This window comes from Dermacentor albipictus, chromosome 8 (genome assembly GCF_038994185.2).
Source record: "Dermacentor albipictus isolate Rhodes 1998 colony chromosome 8, USDA_Dalb.pri_finalv2, whole genome shotgun sequence".
In the NCBI taxonomy this organism is placed as follows: Eukaryota; Metazoa; Arthropoda; class Arachnida; order Ixodida; family Ixodidae; genus Dermacentor; species Dermacentor albipictus.
This window is the reverse complement of record NC_091828.1, coordinates 106,172,283-106,185,000: the sequence shown is the minus strand read 5'-3', so window position 1 is coordinate 106,185,000 and position 12,718 is coordinate 106,172,283. Positions and strand designations below refer to the sequence as shown.

At 46.5% G+C, this 12,718-nt stretch overlaps 1 protein-coding gene and 1 long non-coding RNA gene across 2 annotated transcripts in view; one reads left to right on the top strand and one right to left on the bottom strand.

Moving 5' to 3' along the window:
• Nucleotides 1-395: 395 nt before the first annotated feature.
• On the bottom strand, nucleotides 396-5,565 carry LOC139048602 (uncharacterized). The gene is made up of 3 exons (XR_011507797.1): nucleotides 5,431-5,565; nucleotides 1,687-1,755; nucleotides 396-415 (listed from the first exon to the last, which is right to left on the bottom strand). It is a non-coding gene; the product is annotated as an uncharacterized lncRNA (long non-coding RNA).
• A 5,154-nt stretch (nucleotides 5,566-10,719) lies between these two features.
• Nucleotides 10,720-12,718, top strand: part of LOC139048931 (uncharacterized) — a 35,391-nt gene continuing 33,392 nt past the window's right edge. The window contains exon 1 of the mRNA XM_070523912.1: nucleotides 10,720-11,223. The gene's annotated coding sequence lies outside the window, so the exon portion shown is untranslated. The remainder of the gene's footprint in view (nucleotides 11,224-12,718) is intronic.

Below are 12,718 nucleotides of genomic sequence, written 5' to 3'. Positions count from 1 at the left end.
ATCAATCAATCAATCAATCAATCAATCAATCAATCAATCAATCAATCAATCAATCAATCAATCAATCAATCAATCAATCAATCAATCAATCAATCAATCAATCAATCAATCTTTATTTGGAACGTAAATACAATGTTGTAGGTATGCCCACAAGGCGTGGCAAAAGGGAACACGTATGTTTCCTGACAAGGCCTTCGCCTCGGGAGTACGCATCAGACAGCGTTTTCACCAAATCATATATAATAAATAAATAAAATAAATAAATAAATATACAGTTGCTGTGATATCATACCAAATAAGTTGAACAAAAATGAAGTGTTATAATGCATAGGGAACACAAGCAAATGGACGCTTGACATAGGTTATAATCAACTGAATAATACACTTACAAGTTAGTGCAATACGTTGTGTGTTCCTATATAAATATGAATATATGGGATCAATCACATGTCAAGATGTGCACTACATATAACGATGAATTTCATTACCCATAACACAACACCAAACAAAATCAGATAAGATAGGATATTTTTAACAATAGTAGATTTATTTTCCTTTTGTATTGCCAGGATCGGGTATGTTTAACAATAGTAGTTTTATTTGCTTTTATGTTCGCGCATGCGAAAAAGAACATAAAAACAAATTCATTGATTGCATCGCCGGTGTGGTATACCGCATTCCTCTCCGATGTGGACGAATCTACATCGGTCAAACAGGCAGATGCATAAATGACAGGCTACGAGAACACAGTAACAAAGTTAACAACTTGGCCGCTGACGGCTTTCTTGCCACCCATTGCCAGAGATGCAAGTGCAAACCAAGATTTAAAGAAATGGTCATCATGAGTAGAAGCAGGTGTGAAATGAAGCGCTTGATAGTAGAAGCCAGACACATATCATCAACATTCGGCGACGTGTGCGTCAGTAAACCTTCCATTTCGTTACCTTCGAAAGAGCTCAATTATCTTTGTTCGCGTTGAACGTGTAGATTTCTGTGAATATGTGAGTCACTGGTTCCCAGTTTCTATTTTTTTGTTTCTTTTTCCAAAATTTTACGCGTGCTGTATGACGGGTCGAGGGTGTATACACTCTTAGAAATATTTACACCCTTTGGGGCGTATCTTGTCCCACAACGATAATCGTCATCTGTCTTGCCCGCGTTTCCTTTCTTTAACGCTGCGAGCCCGGTACTTCCCAGTCACGAACGGCATGCGCGTTATCAGTGTGACGCAGCTTCTCGAAAGGAAAGTAGCGAGCGCCGAGCTTTCAAGAAAGGAAACTCGAGCTAGACAGATGACGATTATCGTTGTGGGACAAGATAAGCCCCAAAGGGTGTAAATATTTCTGAGAGTGTATATAGCGACGAGATCGAGAAATAAATCTGTCGTTGAAAGTGGCACTGCGTGTGTCAGATGTGCCTTCTGTTGTCCGTGTCAAGCTTGCGCTATAACAAAATAAGGCGAGAGTCCCGCCGGAGTGCACTGCATGTATGAAGCGCTGCGCGCGCTCTCCGGCTGAAGGCCACAAAGCAAACGAGCGTAATTCGTTAGCGTCGCTCCCGAAAGGTGAATAAACGAACCGAATGGTCCAAAAAAGTAAGAAACCAAAGTCGCAGTATGAATTAACACAAGCGGACCAATTCGCTAACAATTGGAGCAAGCTCCGAATCGCTCCAAATCCAGCTTACCCTCCTTCGCCAGGACCATCTCCTTCACAATCACCCTGATCGGTCGCCATACATTCAGTTTACGCGAACCTGCAATGTAGAGCAGAAATAAAATTTAAAAAATGCGGGAAACGTTTTCCTTATGTAATGTGACATAAGGGGTACGTGAGAGGAGACATATTGAAATGTAATGTAAAAAGTGATTAGTGGAGAGGGAGGAAGAATGCCAGCATTTTTCTTTTGTGCTTGCCTCGAGCCTACGTCTTTTCAGAAATACATATGCACTTTAATAACGAGAATTTGACTTGAGACGCAGCAACACACTTGGAAAAGCAAACGCTATTTAGCAGTTTCATCGGCTTCAAGTACTTCTTTTCATTAATGTTGCTCCAAACAAGTATCTCTCTCGCGTCCCTTCGCAACCGCAGGAATTGAAGCGGAAGGTGCGTACTAGGTATACGCGCGAACATTTCTGGCGAACAAAGTTAGTTTCTTCGAAACTCTTGGCGCGACGTTCATTAAAGTGTAACACGGGCCCAAATTCGTAGGCCTTACAAAAATTGGGGAAAGTTGTGATGCCGGTATTCCATTCGGTATCATCACTATCTAATTTCATTCGTATTCAATTCGGCTTTAAAATTTGCTCTTCGCATGGGCTAACTTTACTGCAACATAAGAACGATCCTAATAAGGACAGAAAGCTGGGCAAGTTCGCGGCCATTTACGGCATGGAAAGCCATGGCTCGCAATATGCCGACAGTTTACGTTCCTGTATCCGCAGTTTCGATCTCCTGAGTTTAAATGTGATCGCGCTAACACAGCATGTTGACGAGGCCGGAATAACGCTACCAGGGTCCTTTGTGTAACACAGCGTCGCCCCCGAGATCGTCGATCCGCGTTGCGAACTCGGAGGGCACGAACGCAGCTTCGTTGTTGTTTTTTCGACCGACCATCAGAGGGCACTGTGAAACACGACGACATTTACCTCGAGAAGCATATTATGGAGGAAGGAACACGAAAGCAAAAGAGGAAAGGGATATATATATATATATATATATATATATATATATATATATATATATATATATATATATATATATATATATATATATATATATATATATATATATATATATATATATATATATATATATTCCTTTTCTAAGGGCCCCATTCTAAGGGTCCTAAGGGCAACAGTCACATGCCTAGACTATGATGTTTAGCAACAACAAGAACAGCGATAAAAGAAGCGACAAATATGCACATGTGATCGGTGAGAAAACAACGTATACGGCATAGTAGTGACGGTGAAGAACCGAACACTCAATACTGCGGTGCTTTGTGTGTGCTGTACGGCCTTCCGTTGTATGTCTGTAATGCCCCCTAAGACAACGTTTAGCAAAACTGTGACTTGCCACCTAATTGGCCACGCTTGTATTGAGAAAAAAAGTCACAGTTTCGCCCGAACGGCAAAGCATCGATTGCGGTAGCGAAGTAGTAGACAGCTGCGAAAAATAGGGATAGTAGCTTTATCGGGCGTTCTCAATTTGCAAACATTCGCTTACTAACTAACTTAACAAACATGGTGTCAGCGCGCACAGGCGAACGTGAGCACATCGCACTCGATGACCGCGGGCACTCACTGTCAAAACGCTGGCGTGAGGAAGTGCGGCAGCAGCAGCGAGCGAATTGACCTTCGTGCTGCCTATCGCTTCAACCCTAACTGAGCGGCGAGAACGCAGCACGCACAAAGGTACGAGCCATCGAAATCCTCGACAACGGATCGCTTCCGAGATATGTTGTTTCACCAACTGCCTGGTCATTTTACAAGCACTGCGTGCTTAGGCTGACCAGCAAATTCATCCTGTACAAATAACTTTGGATAAATGAATGAATGAATAATAATATTTTGGGGTTTTACGTGCCAAAACCACTTTCTGATTATGAGGCACGCCGTAGTGGAGGACTCCGGAAATTTCGACCACCTGGGGTTCCTTAACGTGCACCTAAATCTAAGTACACGGGTGTTTTCGCATTTCGCTCCCATCGAAATGCGGCCGCCGTGGCCGGGATTCGATCCCGCGACCTCGTGCTCAGCAGCCCGACACCATAGCCACTGAGCAACCACGGCGGGTAAATGAATGAATGAATGAATAAATGAATGAATGAATGAATGAATGAAATATGGGGCTCGCGGCCGCGGAATACGCAGCAAAACGCTGCCCCCTCCCCACCCTCCTCCCCGAACCTCGCGTGCGACGGAAGACGGCGCGCTTCCTTCCCACTCTCGTTCGTCGCGCACGCGAGATTGAACCGCCAATTGTCGGCTCCCCTCGCACGCTTTCACTCGCACATACGGCATACGGCGCACGGCGACGGTGTCATTGCCCTCGGACTTTATACGAAACATCACGGCGACGGCGACGGCGATGACAGAAAGGCGCCTGGAGTGTCCATATAATTTATATTGTAATAAAAACAATTGAACAGTCAAATAACTGCGATAGCTGCACAACAGTTGGTCCTCGAATCTAACTCAGAGATCAGGCGCGTCCGTTATTTGTACATGCATCACTGTATTCCAGAGTAACCACCGGTGCTTCCAATGTGCGTCGGGTGCACGATCTGATCAGACAAGACGCTTTCGCTAGTGAATCGGCGACGACATAAATTCGGAACAGGAGGCGCGCCTTGCGACGAGCTACATCTGGACGACAGTGATAGTACGGGGAAGAATGGTCTCCGGCAGAAAACGAATTTATGCAACGCTTACAATAGATCATTAGTTACCGCCAGGTGACTTGGCTCCAGTTCTGCATCGCAATTCTCGTAACTTCTATCCCAGATCCAGTTAGGCAAGCTAGAAGGTGCGCTTATGCACCAACCATTTTCCTCGCCGATGATCTGAGCCCAACCCGTTTCTCGCAATTTATTGTTAGAACTCTTCAGTTTGCCTTCAACCGCGACCTCTGAGAACGCAATGAGGTAATCTCGGAGGCAATGGTCATGGTAGGCAGGCCATTGAAGCCAGAGCGATCTCGGAGGCTACGCTTAGACCTTAGATTTTACAAAATTTATTACACACAACCCCGGAGCAGCATTAGTTCAGCTGCCACTGCAACGGTGGGTATAGTGCATAGGTTTGCCTAACCTTCGTGGCTGTGGCTTCAGTTGTTGTCGTGTCTTCTGCTAAATTTTTGAAGCAGAACACAGTTTCATTTAATTACGGGAGGGCAATAAATGCGTGTTTAATCGCGTAATAGCTGTGAACCGTTGCATCTGATACGCAATATCCTGTTTTAAACGACGATTTTACATAATTCGCAAAACCGTTTGAAGCCGGAAGGGGGTCAACATGCTGTCACTGATTTTCGTGACGGCTCCGTGAACAGACGTATACGTGCACCAGCCGTAGACCGTAAGTGCCAGATTTTCCACACTCTAAAAACAGTTGCACCCTTTGGGGTGTATATTTGTCCCACAACGATAATCGTCATCTGTCTTGCCCGCGTTTCCTTTCTCTAACGGTGTGAGCCAGTCACTTCCCAGTGACGAACGGCATGCGCGTTATCAGCGTGACGCAGCATTCTCGACGGGAATGTAGCGAGCGCCGAGTTTTCAAGAAAGGAAACGCAAGCAAGGCAGATGGCGATTATCGTTGTGGGACAAATATACACCCCAAAGGGTGCAAACTGTTTTTAGAGTGCAGTGGTTCTTTAGAAAGCTGCACGCTTTTAACAGCTGCTTCTGTCGTGAAGCGCCCACCTGCCTTCCCGGAGTTGGACCCCTGCGTCCGGCTGGAGTCCCCGTGGTGCGAAGAGGTCGTCGCCTCGGACGAAGGGAGCGTCATGTCGAGGGTGGGAGAGAAATGTGGAGAACCGGCGGGTGATGATGATGATGATGATGAATCCTCAATAAATGGCACAAACCTACTATGGGGGATAGGCCACGAACCGGGTGGTAATATGATTGAACGAATAAAAGAATTTGGGTAATAAATAACTGACACAAAAAGTAAAATAAATATATTATCCAAGGTGAAAAATAAACTGCCGAACCGACACTTGGCACGGACCAGGGATGCCAAGGGTGAATATGATGATGATGGTCCCATAGTATGGTTAAAAAGCGAAACAAGGAAAAAATATAATCGAAAATATGAAAGAAACTGATAATGTATGAAATGGGGGGGGATATAGTCTAAGAATGCAGACAGCGCTGCATGAATGGGTCGAGCGAAAGGGACTTAATGTTATGAATGCCTACAGTAAAGGGTTGACGTAAGGAATGAGAGAGTTAAAATTTGGTATAATAGTATTATTAATAATATTACTCTAAATCATTGTTGTTTTGCTATTTCAGTTTTGTAATTTTTAAAATTAATTTGCGATGACGACGACGAGCCCAAGCATTGGCGCGTGCCACTGAATAAGCAAAATTGACTCTGTGCCACTAAATAAGACATCATCGTCAGCGGCAGCAACAACTGGCGATTAGCCAAGAAGCGGCGCGGTAGAACGACAAGGAGCAAGAGCAACTCCATCATCATCATCATCATCATCATCATCGTCATCATCATCATCATCATCATCACCACCACCACCACCACCAACATCACGATCGTCGTCATCATCATCACCATCATCATCATCGTCATCATCATCATCACAGGTTTGATAAATACGACAAGGCAACAAATCCGTATCAAAGTAATCACTAGAGGAAACTCTGGCGTTGCGATCGTTAGCCACCGTGGGTACGATGGTTAGTATGGATAGATGCATCATTCTGACACCTCCGCTTGTGTGCTTCCAATGTTTTGGTGGCTCTGTTCCCTTCGCTTTGTCCGCCATTTTTAGCACATCTCTCTTTTTTTCAAGCACTCCATCTGTTTCTAAATGCGCAATACTCGAACAACTAAATTGAATAAAATAAGTTAAATTCTGGGGTTCTTACGTGCCGAAACCGCTGTATGACTACGAGGTACGCGCCGTTGTGCGAGACTCCGGATTAATTTCGACCAACCGGGGGTTCTTTAACGTGCGCCCAATGCACGAGCGTTTTCTTTCTTTCTTTTCTTTTTTTCTTTCAATTTTGCCCTCATCAAAATGCGGCCGGCGCAGCCGGGATTCGTACCCGCGCCTTCACGCGTAGCACCCAGGAGGCTCCGCAAACATGCATCCATCGTCGCTGCTAGTTGCTAGTTGCGCACCTGTCGAGCTGTCCGTGGTCAAATCGAAACGCGTCAAGGTCAGGCGTCTCGACGGTCGAGGTCAAGCTTCTCAACGCCGATTGCTTATCCCAAGAGAATTCCTTGAACGTGTTTCATTCCGCCTCTAGAAGCGTTCGTCCGTGGCGTATAATGGTTACAACGTGGGGTTTCTAGAAGCGCTAGGGGTCCTCGTATTCCATGCGGTCGTCGTACAAATTTATTTACGTTTATTTATTCCTTCATAACTCAATATCCGTTGGAAATGATCAGCCAGGCACGTACCCAGGATTTTTTTTCGGGGGGGGGGGTCCCACCACCTCCATCATCATCATCATAATCATCATCATCATCATCATCATCATCATCATCATCATCATCATCATCATCCTGTTTTATGTCCACTGCAGGACGAAGGCCTCTCCCTGCAATGCGATCTCCAATTACCCCTGTCCTGCGCCAACCGATTCCAACTAGCGCCCGCGAATTTCCTAATTTCATCGCTCCGTCTAGTCTTTTGTCGTCCTCGATTGCCTTTTCCTTCTCTTGGTAACCATTCTGTAACCCTAATGGTACAACGGTTATCTAACCGGCGCATTACATGACCTGCCCAGCTACATTTTTTCCTCTTGATGTCAATTAGAATATCGTCTATACCCGTTCGCTCTCTGATCCAAACCGCTCTCTTTCTGTCTCTTAACGTTATGCCTAGCAATCTTCGTTCGATCGCTCTTTGCGCTGTCCTTAACTTGCTCTCAAGTCTCTGCCCCATGTGTCAGCACTGGCAAAATGCACTGATTGCACAACTTACTTTTCAATAATAATGGTAAGCTTCCAGTAAGGAGCTGGCAGTCTGCCGTATGCGATCCAACCTATTTTTATTCTTCTGTGAATTTCCTTCTCATGATCAGGGCTGCCTGTGATTAATTGACCTAGGTAAACGTGCTCCTTCACAGTCTCTAGTGGCCGACTGGCGATCCTGATCTCTTGTTCCTTTGTTGTTGTTGTTGTAGTTGTAGCCTGTGGCACGTGTGGCTCCTACCCACGATGGGAGATTGGCCAAGAAATGGGTGGATTATTCCAAAATATTATAAAGCATAAATTTCCTAATATCTATGGCAATAGCATTTAATAGGGTTGAATTACCGGCTAAAATAAAATCAGGAAGGTGCTGTTGAATGAAGAATAATTAATGTAAAAGTAATAAAAAAATAGAATTTAGCAGGGCATTAGTTTAGATTCTGTTAGGAATGTTTGGACAGTGAAGCATACATCCCTGTGGCTGAATCCCGAAGTGGACGGCCCGAACGAAAGAATTGCAGGTTCTGTCAAGTCCAGGCCAATTCTTCGAAAAGATATCTCCAACAATCTTTTTCTTAACGCAGCAAAGCGGCGACGAGATAGAAGAAAGTGCTGTATCGTCTCCTCCTCCTCACAATAAGAACAAAGGGGAGAGGGAACCAAACCCGACCTGTATAAATAGAAAGTTAGGGAGGGAATGCGGCAGCGTAATTTGGTGAGGCAGACCTCAAGCATCTTTGTGTAACAAGATTCGCTATGCCAGGGAAATGCCAGGTGTTTATACTCTGCAGAAGCTGTCAAATGTGGGTTTCTGGGTTTCTGTGGGTATCAAATGTGGTTTCTGTCAAATAGTAGTTTCTGTATCCTGTTCATTACTGTTTCTAAGTGAGGTATCGTGACTCCTCTGGGTACTGTATACAGGTCAGCTTAGAATTTTTCCGCTGCCTTTACTATATCTTCAAGATTGCTGATGATATTCCCCTTTTTATATTTTAGTGCATACATCATGGTTTGTCCTATGCCAGGTTTCTTTCTTACTGATTTCAGGCTGCGTTCATTTTTTACGGCTTATTCAGTGTTTCTCATGTTATGGTTTCAAATATCAGTTATTTTCGCCTTGTTGATCAGTTTTGACAGTTCCGCGAATTGCGTAACGCTGTGCGGCCGCCAGTCCCATACAATGGCGTAAAGCGCAGGACTCTGCGATTCTAGACGTACTGCGCTCACCGCGAAAGGTTAGAAAAGCACCCACATAAGCACAGCCGAGTAGTGGCTACGTGAGGCTGTTCGACCGATAACTGTAGAAGCGTCATTCAAAACAAGTAATTGTTCTCCACTTCCGGCGGCGTTTTCTCTACTTCCTTTTTCAATAAAAAGCTGTTGATCCATAAATAGTCTCATAAACAACGCTTAACTTTTTTATTATTCGCTTTTGCTTGGAGTTTGCTTGTTGCCTTGGCTCTCTCCCTTAGCAGATCGCTTAATTTCTCAACTACTTGCGATTTTTGTTTCCAGTTGCCAATTTTGCACAAAAAGTGCTATACAATTAGGGAAAAAACAGACGAGGTAACGGGCGACAGTCATCTTGCTTATGGGTTTAAGGGTTATTGCAGGGTTTCATGATGGACGCCATTTCACATTATTTTATTTCCCACCTTATCTAACCCGTATCACGTGTATATGGTTCCGGGCATCTGCCAGCGTCGCGGCGAGCCGTAACTCAAGAAAATAATGAAGCAAAGGGAAAAGTTAAACGCAATTGGCGTTTTCTCCGGCCGCAACTCGTTCCATGGGAGTACAGACCAGCTGAGTTACAGCCGCATCCCTCTCCTGGTCCCAGGATCAGCCTAAACAAAGAAGGTTAAACTAACAAAAGCAACAGCTATGCACGTGACGGTTGAATAGATGGTGACAACTGAACGCATCTCGAGTTAATCGTGTGGGTGCGGAATCTATGAGAAACCTGTCCTTCACATTAGAAGAGGTGCCGATAACTACTGCCATCTCAAAGGAGTGAAAAAGGCAGCATAATGCTGACCGATGAACGGCTGTCAAGTCTCAACATTGATCTGGTGGCGCTTTAGGAATGTGTGAGGAGTGGTGGCGTGGGTGGGGAGGGGGGGGGGGGGGGTATGCCACTTGATTTCGGGGGGGGGGGGGCCCGGGCCCCCCCGGGCCCCTCCCTGGGTACGTGCCTGTGATCAGCCATTCCGAAGTCACAAAGCCGTTGGAAGCTTTAAGGGCGAAATTTAAGGGGAATCCTTCTTTCTGGAGCACAATTCTGGACATTTCGGTCAAACTCCGCCATACTGCCGAATTCTGTAAATCATGAAATTTCGAGAACCGATGAGAGAAGCCGTACATAACAGGTCTATGGGCCAATCTACGCAAATTTGACGACAAGGCGGAATTTCGACGATGTCAAGCACCACCCGCCGTGGTTGCTCGGTGGCTATGGTGTTGGGCTGCTGAGCACGAGGTCGCGGGATCGAATCCCGGCCGCGGCGGCCGCATTTCGATGGGGGCGAAATGCAATAACACGCGTGTGCTTAGATTTAGGTGCACGTTAAAGAACCCCAGGTGGTCGAAATTTCCTGAGCCCTCCACTACGGCGTGCCTCATAATCAGAAAGTGCTTTTGGCACGTAAAACCCCATGATTTAATGTCAAGCACCTTTGGCTGAACGGGTCGGTTTGCTGCCGGCGCCAGAATTCGTTTTACACTCCAACAAAAAGTTTGCCTTCTTTGTAACTTACCCTGTACCCCAACAATAATCGTCGACTATCTTGACCGAATTCGCTTCGTTTAACGCTGCGATCCCGGTACTTCCAAGTCGCGGACGGCACGGGCGTTATCAGCGTGACATGCAATTCTCGAGAGGAAAGTAGCGAGCGCAGATTGTTCGAGAAATGAAACGCAAGCAAGGTAGATGAAGGAGATGATCGCTGCGCTACAAGACAAGCCCCACAGGGCGCCAATCTTTTTTTTTTAAAGAGAGCAGCAGTTATTCTGCATAACTCTTGTTACGAACAGGGCGCACCCTTTCGGAAGCCGTTTAGAACCCTAAAGTTCGTCATCGTTCAGACGCAAGCGCCCTCTAGAATATCTCCAGGCCGGCTCACTCCTCCTGCCGTGGCATGTCGTGGGGCTCTGACGTCACTCAGTTTTGCCCATCACCTCCCATCGCACGGACGTGACCCCACGCATGCCCACGCCGTTCGAGAGACCAGGATTGCTAAGCCTGACGAGCCTTTGAAGCGGCGTGCTGGCGCTACTGTTGGCCACCGGAGCAGACGTACGTCTTTTCTTCACCTGTGAACTGCTGCGTCACGATGTGAAGTGCTTTGTTTGCCGAACGTTCGCGTTAGTGTAGTACGCCTACAAACTCTCGCAGTGGGGCGATGGCGTGTGCCACACTGTCGCGGCGACTATGACAAAGGCCCGAAGGATCGAGTGTTCTCGTTCCCAAAGGACGCAACCGAAGAGTGACCTGGAAGCGTGCCGTTCGTCGACGTGACATCGATGTTCGTGCTCTCCGTGACCCGAAGGTATGTGCACGTCTTCACTGCTGGCAGTTGGGTCGTTCTAGAAAGCTCCACCTCCAGCTTACGCTCGGTTCTTTCTGTAAAATAATGATTTAGTATACGCTTTTGACTTGCTACAGCGTGAGCCTTGATATTGCCACGTGTGTTCATTCCTGCTTTGGATCGTTCGCTTTGACTGCACCGTCTTCTGGTCGCTTTTCTGTTGTCGCGTGGAGAGGGCACTTGCGCTACGAGATCGCACACGTGTCTTTGAGTGCTGTCGTTCTTTTTAGGAGCGCCGGGACGCGTATCGTCTGTTCGCGCGCGCGCTCGAAATAATCTGGGGATTGTTCTCGAACGCACGAGCGTATTCGCCGGTCAGCGCTTCGTCGAGGAAGTTTGATGACGCAAGTATAAAGACGTATCGGGGAGCACGCTGGTAACTCACTCTCGCCGATTGCTGGCGGCGCCGCCGGCGAGTTCTTCGTGCTTCGTTTGTTCAGGGACACAATTTCGCCCATTGAACTCGTAAGCGCTCGATTGCGGGATTCGCCTCGCTGCCTGCCTGCCTACCTCCTATACCTCCTATAGTTATTGCGCAAACACATTTCGTATTGACTGCACGTCTCACAGCTTCCAAAGGCGATCGTCTAGACCAGTCTCACTTAAAAAATCACTTTTGAATTTTTCAAGTGAGACTGGTCTAGACGATCGCCTTTAGAAGCTGTGAGACGTGCAGTCAATACGAAATGTGTTTGCGCAATAACTTTTTGGGACAATATTACTTTTTGTATGGACAAGATTACCGTTACGTGTATGCGCGTTCACTGCGCACCCGCATATTGGACAACGTGTATATAGTATCTCATTGTACCATAACATAATCACCCGCCACCTACCTTTCCCTGTATTTCCCACTTCCCCTTTCCCCAGTGAGGAGTAGCAGGCTAGAGACACGCTCTCCAGGCCGACCTCTCCTCCTTTCTGTTCATTAAAATCTACTCTACTCTCTCTCTCTCTCTCTCCTATAGCCTGCATCGTCACATCTCGGGGACAATATGCTACTGGATGGGGGTAATATTCTCGCGTTGTAGGGACGTCAAGGAAACAGAATGACGTGTCAAGAAAACAGTATCGAACAACTGCGAATCGCGAAACTAACTCTCTCTTGAGCGAACCATGTATAGGGGCACTGCCGAGAATTCCCCTCGATGCCCCCGACACGAAACGCCTGGGTCAGCGGTGCCTGCGCACAGTGAGAATTGTTCCCTTGCTTGGCCGCACATTCACTGGTACGTACTTAGTGACCCAAGATGGCGGCAGGTTCGTTGTAGAGCGACGCATTCCCAATGCATTCACAGCGCAGCTCACTAGTAGTAATATTAGTTGTAGTAGTAGCACTGGTACACTCTTAAGCAAAAGTACGCCTTTTGGGTCGTATCTTGCCAGGCAATAATCGTCATCTGACTTGCTTGCTAGCCCTTTCTTGAACACGCTGTGCTCGCCACTTTCCTGTCGA